Raw genomic sequence first — 9465 nt, 5'->3', positions numbered from 1 at the left:
ACTACATTCGGATTCTATGAGTGCTATTCAGTTAGCCAAGAATTCGATCTTCCATGCGAAGACGAAACACATTGAGGTGAGGTATCACTTCACACGTGGGGTCATTGAGGATAAGTCTCTTGATCTTGTCAAGATCTCGACTGACCGGAATCCTGCAGATCTGCTCATGAAAAACCACTCTATAGAGCGCTTTGCCTTCCTCAGGAGGTTGATGGGCATGGGATGAGATGAAGTCTTTCCTCATCCTGTTGTACATGTGTACATGTTGTACTGTCTTTTTTCTTTTTCTTTCACTCCTCACTGGGGCAGATTCGCCTTTAAGTGGGAGGTTGTTGGGGGTAAAGGCACCTCTGCCTAGTCGCCTATGTATTACTACACTGACAGTCACCGCCACTGCACCTGCAGTGGCGGGCGCCCATCACTGTCACTTTATTCTTTATTCTTTTAGTGATAGTTTGAATAAAGGAAGGCCCGGTCACACATTGTGACTGTTGGAGTTCCCATTTCTAGTCTCTTTATTTCTTGCTCTTGCTCTCCCGCCATAGCTCTCGAGTCCAACCTTCGATCCGTCGCTCCCTGTCATATAGCAATGAGGAAAAGGCTTATAAATTGTACGACCAAGAGGCAAAGAAGATCATAGCAAGTCATGATGTGGTGTTCAAGGAGAGCTATCCCTATTCTCAAGGATGGGGAAGCTTCATCTTTAGATGATGAGGAGAAAGATTACCAATGTGTAATCACACCATATGAAAAGCTATTGCCACAATGGACAAAGTAGCTCTATAATCGCAATAATCCTATGCCTACAATTGTTGAAGAAAAGGTACATGGACCAAGGAGGTATCAGAGAATAGAGGAGCAAAGAAAGGCTTTTGCTCACATAATATGGCCTTAATGGTTGAGATTATAAGAGAATTAAAGAAGCTAGCAGACTTGTAAGAAGCACTTATTGATTCAAAATGGAGATCAACTGTGCAAGTTGAGTATGACAATAAAAATAAAGAATGATACTTGTTGGAAGCTAGTGGATTGGCCAGAAAAGAGGAAGATCATTGGCACGAAGTGGGTTTGGAAGGTAAAGTACATGACTAATGGTAGCTTAGAAAAATAAAAAGCTAGAATAATTGCATATGGATTTTCATAGATTAAAGGATTTAATTTTCAAGAATCATTCACTCAAACTACCAGAATGACCACTATTTGCACAATACTTGGAGTAGTTGCATGAGAATTGGCTAGTATACCAAATGGATGTTATATCAATGTCTTTGAATGGTGACCTCATGGAGGAGGTATACATGCATTAGTATCCATTTGGGTTTGAGGCCCCCCATTTTAAGAACAAAGTTTGTAAGGTAAAGAAGGCATTGTATGGGCTAAAAAAAGCCCCTAGAGCATGGTACCTAAGGGGATTCACCTTATCGAACATGTAAGACACCATGTGAGTTCAAAAGAAAAGATATTATATTTAGTAAAATTTATAGGATTATATTTATAAAAGAGAATTTAAATTATAATTTGAAAAAATAACTTCAATTGTGCAAACTAAAAGGGGTAATTTGAAGGCCTCATAGCATGTAAAGAAATAGTATTTCTTAATATCCTTTGAACACACATTATATAGATGATTTCTCATAGGTGGAACCTTGGGCCATGGTATCAACGGATGGATAAATACTTTTTAAGGTTAAATTTCAATAGATATGCCTCATATCCTAATTTTTATGTTTATAGAGATGGTGAAATTCTATAGTGATTGTCCTATATATGGATGATCTTCTTATTATAGGTGATGGTGAAGATATGATCCATTAGACTCGAAATGATTTGAGCTCTGAGTTTAAAATGACAAACTTCAGCTTGGTACACTATTGTTTGGGGATTAAAGTCTAATAAGAGTCTGGAAAAATCTTCATCTCTTAGAAATGTATGTATGGGAGATTTTGAAAGCATTTGACATGACTAAGTGAAAGCAAGATTTTAAGCCCATAAAAGAGCAAAAAATGTACCAAATATTGTTAATTTGAGGCAAAAATAAGAGCTCACTAGAAGTGACGGATGTAGATTTGATGATTTTAAGTAGTTGTGGAAGGTGGGATTTAAAAGCCATTCAAAATAAAGATGGAACTTGTCGTAGTCTTGGATTGTTAGAAATTTTTCCAGTGCCAAAATGGAGTGGAGCAAGTTCTATATAGTGTGGGAACCAAGATAGTCATCCAAAAATTTTTAGACTTCCATGTGGACGTTGGAAATTGGAGTTGCAAGTGCCCAAGGAAGGAGGAACCAAAGACCAATGAAAAGAGGCTTAAGGGGAAAGGGGCGTGACCCTCGGGGGCCTGCAAACCCCGAAATTTTCAGGCAATGGGGGGGGGGGGGGGGATTTTTTTAATGGTGTGAAAAAAATGGTGCCTCTTGCACATCAATGACAAATGAGAGGGCGGGAGGGAAGGGACTAGAGCCAAAGAATAAGCATATATTTTGATCACATCAGACTCTACTCTTGCATTTTCTTACTTCTAATCACCACCTCCACCTTTTCAAATGATGGATTGATCAGGGAGATCCACAATCATTCTTTCTCTATCCTCTCTCTCTCCTCTTGTAGGCAGTTCATGTGGGAATTCTTGTGAGAAGATCGGGATGAAGATCAGTTGTCTAGCTTACTTAAACTGGATTGATGTGGGACCCTGTTGATGCTCAACAGTGATTACCAGCACTATTCCAAGACCAATGGCATGTCCAATCGCTATCCATAAAATCAATTCTTGAGACTCAAAACACGAAAAATGGTGATAAGCCTCTTTAATGAAAAATTGGATTCTTTTTAACATTTCATGGTGCAAATCATATTCATATGTGATGAAAATTTGTTTAAAGCTTGGTTGTGATGTATTTGAGGGCTATAAATCATAAAATTTATAACACCTATTTGTAGTTGTGAGTTATTAATTTCTAAAAACTTAAAATACATATTTAAAGAGGAAAATTAATATTTTTCTTAGCTTTAGGTGAGCAAATCATGTTCATATGGGATGATATTAAATGTGATGATGATTTAGAGCTTAAATTAATTTTTTGAATGAGAAAAATAAAAAACATGGCATTTTACATAAAGAAAATAAGAAAAATATCAAAATGTAGTTTTAAGACAAAGAAAATAGAAAAAAATAGTTTTGTCTGCGTAAAAAATTTATGGAAAATTAGGGATATATTTGTGCGAGTATAATGGAGATAAAGCATGAGGATTTGCCTCAGTTTAGCCCCATTTCAATGTTTTAGTATATATTTATTGCTTACATTATGAAGAAACATACTTGAAAACACCACTTAGCCTACCCATTGTAAGCAAAACCTTAAACGATAGGGAGAGAGGAGGTTCTATGTGCTAAATATGGTTCCAAAATTTGATTGTTTTATTGCACTTTTCATATAGGTTTCGATCTTATTTTAAGTATTAAGAGGTACAATGGCACAGAGTAGTCCGGCACTGCCTTGTTGTCATCACAACAAAGTCGTTAATGAAGGAAAATATGATTATTTTACTGCACTTTTTATATAGATTTCAATCTTATTTTAAGTATTAAGAGGTATAGTGACACAGAGTAGTCCGGCACTGCCTTGCCATCACAACAAAGTCATTAATGAAGGAAAATCATGAAAAGAATGTTTGAGCACATTCACAATGCTGATTTCGTCTAAGTAAAATTATTGTGCACTCAAATTCATCCACTTTGCATTGCATTGCATCGACATGGTACAAAGAGAACTATCTCCTAGATCCATAGGACTTGGTTTCAAACTATTAAACCATGATGAGGATCCAAAAGTGCTAAGATGTGACAACCAAAGTTGCATCACCATTACCAAAAATAGAGTGTCTCATGCACACATCCAATAGTTCATGTCTATGATGGATGGACATTGAGGGAGGGTATTAGATATGCTTAATATCCCACCTTCATAGGATGCCACCAATGATCCATGGTGCTCTAATTTTTAAGCCCCCCATTATGAGGAGAAGTCACATGTGATCCCAGACATGACTTGTATATCAAATGAGGTCTATGTGATCGAATGAAAAAAAGGTGACATTTCTAGATCTAGCATTTAGGTTAAATAGAATAGTGACCCTTATTTTGGGATGGGGGCCATGGAAGCATCCCCAAGCTGGGGGGGGGGGGGGTTGTCTCAAGGGGGCTAGTGGAACCCCTCATGGGGGTTTGGGGGCAATACCCTTGGCTCACGATAAAGAAAATATTTCTTGATTAACTAGGAAATGTTCATAATATAGTCAAACAAGCCAACCAAACTACCTCTGTGGGTTATAAAAGAAAGACCCTTCCAAAGCCATCATTAATCCATCTTTTACCTAGTCAAAGCTCTTCTAGCTAGCCTTAAGCTCATCAGTTGGCTTGGAATTAAAGAAGTTTATGTCCTTCTCATATTTGCTACATATTCTCTACTTGCTCAAATTTTTTTTGTTGCACCATGTGATTTTCTATAGTATATCCATGTTCATGCTTTGTCTTTCTTGCTTCTAATGATATGTATATTCTCACGTCACTAGGCTATTAATGATCTTTGTTTCTTGCAAATATATCTATAATCATGTTTGCACACACCATGATCATGTTTGCTTTTAAGTTTCTATTCTTTTCATATTTACTGTGTATTCTCTCCTCTCTTGGATTTTGTTTGCTGCATTGTGTAAGTTTTACAGTATGTCCATGTTTACGCTTTGTCTTTTTTGCTTCTAATGATATGTTCATTCTCACATCGCTAGGTTATGCAATGATCATGTTTTCTTTTATTGCAAACATGAATGATTGCTATGAAGAAGCTACCAACATAGGATAGGCTATGGAAATGCTCCCCCTTGTTTTTTCTCTCTTTCAACTTAAGAAAGATTCTTTGTTCCACTTATTATGGGAATGTAAATGTGTTTAGTAAACCTTGAAATGGATTGCACATGCAAGGTCTCATAGCATCATTACTTGGAAACATATGCTTATAAGTGCATATACAAAATGAGTTTGTGCTTCCTCCCCTTTCGGAATGTGATTAGAGGGGCAGTTGCAATGGATACTTGAAATGCTAGGAATAAAAAGATCTTCATGTTGAAACACATGAGATCTAGAGCATGGCAATGGCTATGGTGGATCAAAGAGGAAGATTAAGCTCATGATGACATAGACAATACTTGACCTATTACACATGTGAATTAGGTTCCAAGATTGAGACTTGGGGGTCAAGGAACGGTCCTTGCAGTTTTCAATATTTCTTTTGACATAGATATTCAATTCATTGCAGGTCTTCTTGTCAATGTAGTCTAGCTTGATCTTATACTTATTCTTCACTTTGCTTGCAGCTTTAGTGTCCACCACTTTGATCTTTTGGTCCTCTTCTTTTAGGTCGTCCCAGTCTGCTTCTTCATTGACTTTGCTTGCAATAGTTGCATTATTAGTCTTCATGTCCATGTCCCCCTCAAGCAAAGGTATCATCTTTGAGGCAGCGGAAATGACTTCAATCTCTTGCATTATCTTCAAGGTAGGAGATATTTCTTCAAATAGTGATAGCACTTGAATGCTCACAACTCCATCATTCCCTGCAAGTAAGACAAGCACATCTTCTATGTGCTTGAAATGAGCAACAAGAGTAATGTTACTCTTTGTTGGAAGTAGCCATGTAAAAAATCTCTTATTTGACATTCCCATGATAGGATATCAGCTCCAAGTGACTAGCAAAGAGTTGATCTTGAATGTGCTAAAGAGCACAAGTGTCAAGAAGCACTAACTCAGATACTATCTTGATGAGCTTGGTGTTGATGCTGATTCTTCTTGCTTGATGATTTGATGTGAACCCTTCAATGCTTGAGTCCCCTCCTTGCTGGTAAAATCCTACTGGTAAATCAGTTCATAGAGAGAGAGGCAAGATCTCCGATGAGAAGAGTGGGAAGAGTGAGGTTGAAAATGAGCATCTTGAAATCTTCAAAAATCCTCAAAGACTTGTCCTCCTTGTTGATTGATCAGTGGCATTGAGTAGATGAGAGTTGCAGGGAGTCCCTTGAGCCTTCAAACTAGCAAAGATAAGCAAATGAAGTGAGAAATGAAGTTTAGTCAACTTTGGCTATGGTGGAAGGATTAGGATTTCTGAGAGGCAATTGTTCTTTTGCTCTATGTGATCATCAAGAAGGGAACTATCATGACCCCTTGTAGATGATAGAAGCCTACTATGTGGGCTATCATTGCCCTATGGAGATGGCTGGAATTGCACCCTGTGGGAGATGCAACAGCATCACGAATGAAATAGGCGTAGTTTGGAACATCAACCTACAAAATTGACAATGTTGGGCCTATGGAGCACTAATCTTGTGGTTTGTTGTGCTGGCTAGGGGCATCTTAAGTTGGAGAGTAAGTTCACAAAAGGATTCTTAGAGAGATATGCTTTGTATGTAGAGATCCAACTCCTCCAAGTTGGGTAGGTGTTGATGTACACGAACACAAGTATGATAGTGACTCTGAATAGAGGCAATGCTGAAGCTATACTTGCCCAATATCAATGATTGAGGTGCCAAGGAGGAGCTTTGGAAGTAGAGAAACACTTCTCCAGAAGGAAGTCTAGAGTGATTTAACTTGTGGAGAGAGATATGAAAGCTTCAGGCTGATAGGGTGCTACTAGCTATGGCTGTCATGAAAGCTTCATTGAAGGTAGGAATGCAAATGAAGTTGGAGATGGGGTTTAGCACTCAAACTAAGCTTAGTAGAGAGTGAAATGGAGCTAACACATGCCAAGCCATGCTCACCTATGCTCTGATACCATGTTGAAAGATGTGGGATCTAGAGCATGGTAGTGGGTATGGTGGATTGAAGAGGAAGATTAAGCTCATGATGACATAGACAAGACTTGACATGTTACACAAGTGAATTAGGTTCCAAGATTGAGACTTGGACTCATAAACACAATCTTGTGTATAAGACTGACAATGACCAAGATACTAACTAAAATGGGAAAGCATCATGTTATTGAATTTATCATATATTAAAGTGGAAGTCAAGTACAATGCTTTATAGTTGTTGGATGGGTAACAGTTTCCCTTTTTGTGCATATGGGGTTCAGCCTACCTGCATGTCCTAAGCCTAAACTGCCTCATAGAATGAGGCCACACTGGTTGTGATTGTAAATCTCAACACTTAAAGGCTATTTCCTAGGTCCTATAGTTAATTCAATAGACCATTTTAACAAAACTATCAAGTAGATTCTAAATTTTCTTAGATACTTGGAAATAATTTCACACTAAAGCTATTGTTATTAAGCTTATTAGTTGCGTAACTTTGTGGTAGACCTCTAATTTGACTACTTTACATTTAATATTACTATTATTATCACTTTTTTTTAAAAATAGGCCTCAGGTGTCCTACAAATTGCTAGAAACTTGAATGTCTTTTTCACAAGCATTCTATTTATGATCCTCACAATTGGGCCGATGTTAAGATTGCTTCAGCCTAGAAAAGCTAGAATGAATGAGCATACATCTCATGGCATTGAGAATAGTCTTGTTTTTATGTTCAGCAATACATTCTGTTGAGGAGAGTAGGGAACCGTATATTCATGATGAATATCCTGATTATTACAATAATCATCAAAATCATTTGAAATGTATTCTCTACCATTATCACTATGAAGTTTCTTGATGCGACGACCATTATGAAGTTCTATAGCTTTTTGATATTGCTTAAAATATAATAAAGCTTTTGATTTGTGTCGTAAGAGAAAAACAATGGTGTATCGTGAGAAATCATCAATAAAAGTCATCAAATACTGATATTGAGATTTTGATGGAGGAAAAGGTTCACAAATATCAATGTGAGAATAAGATCAAGAAAATCTCTAGAATGAGATGTGGCGGAAATGGAAAAGGGTTTGCAAAAATGCATTCCAAGTGCACAATATTCACAAATCCCCATATGAGGACGAATTTTGAATTCCATACCTTGAACAAGGTCACTTCAAGTCTTTTGCTCAAGCATGCAATGTTTCTTGTATGTGCAATACTCATTATTTGCTTCTTGGAGGTCCTCATTTGTTTGATTTCCCAGGTGGATCCTAGTGGGCTAAAAGCAAGGTTTGGTGGCATTAAAAAAGGGCAAATTTGAGTCCCACCTTCTTAGTACATATAGAGTCCTTTGAAATTTTGGAGGGAATCCCTTGAGGAAAAATGAAAATTGACTCATTAGGTCACTTTTCTTTATGCCATATCTTATCTATACTTTGTGTACATTGTATTGTGTGCAAAAGAAGAAGAAGATACCAGCAAAAAAAAAACTTTTGGCTTCCATCTCTCTTCATGTGTTCTTGAGTGAGCTTCCCCTTGTGTGTATGGTGTGTATTTGGTGCAGTAGCTCAAGCAAGTCTCCCCACCACATGATTTGTGATATTATATCAAAGCAACACCATTGAGAGAGGCTAGTTTTGAAGGCTAAAGTGAAGGAGAAGAAGTAAGGATTTGAGCAAGCATGAAACAAAGAAGCTCTTCCATTCTTCCACCCTTTCTCTTGGGGATAGTAGTTATGGAGTCATGGAAACAAGGTAGAGCAAAAATTTCAGTTTGTTGTGAGATTTGATGTGTGAACAGAGTATTGTATATTTTGTAAATAAGTCATTTAGGGCTTTCTTAGCAGATTTTTTTGGCCTTGTTAGGATTTTTTGGGCCCCATTTTAGATCCAAAACATTGTATACAACAGTTTCAAGATATATTGCAATTTCGATTGTGCCGACTGACAATTGGTGCATAGGTTATAGATTTCAAATTTGTAAGTTGTAAGGTATTTGCTAGGAAGTGAACAAAAAAATTATTTACAAAGAAGTTGTAGATTACGTATACTATTGAACAATCAATAAAAAAGGTTGCTTAGTGTATTGCTATGCACTTATTGTAAAAGGTTATAGAAGACTTGCTTGATACTTTATATCAATTTTGGAATAATTGTAGAGAACAGTGGAAGCCCCATCATTGAGAAGTTGGACAAGAACAACTATCCATCTTAGAAGTTCCTTGTGATGAACTTTCTTAAATGCCTTTATGAGTTTATTTCAGGTAAAATAAAGAAGCTAGAGCTGAGGGACCCTATGACTATAGATGAATTAAAGGCATGGAAAGAATGGAATGTAAAAGACAAAAAAGTGATGCATTGATTGTCTGTAGCTATTGATAACACTATGTTGGGGCATATTAGAAATGCAAGAACTTCACATGTAGCTTAGATAATATTTGAGAATATGTTTTTAGTAAATCCAAAGGCACAAAAGATTCAACTCATGCAAAAGTTGAATACCTTGAAGAAAGGAAAGCTGCATGTAAATGAGTATGTTTTCAAAGTGAGAAGCATTGCCGATGCCTTATTAGCTATCGATGTAATTCCTAATGAATGATTTAGTTTCATTTACTTTGGATGGCCTTAATAATG

The sequence above is a fragment of the Lygodium microphyllum genome, chromosome 24 (assembly GCF_053477565.2).
Source record: "Lygodium microphyllum isolate KBCC chromosome 24, Lygodium_microphyllum_v1.1.10, whole genome shotgun sequence".
NCBI lineage: Eukaryota > Viridiplantae > Streptophyta > Polypodiopsida > Schizaeales > Lygodiaceae > Lygodium > Lygodium microphyllum.
Note: the sequence above shows the minus strand (reverse complement) of the source record.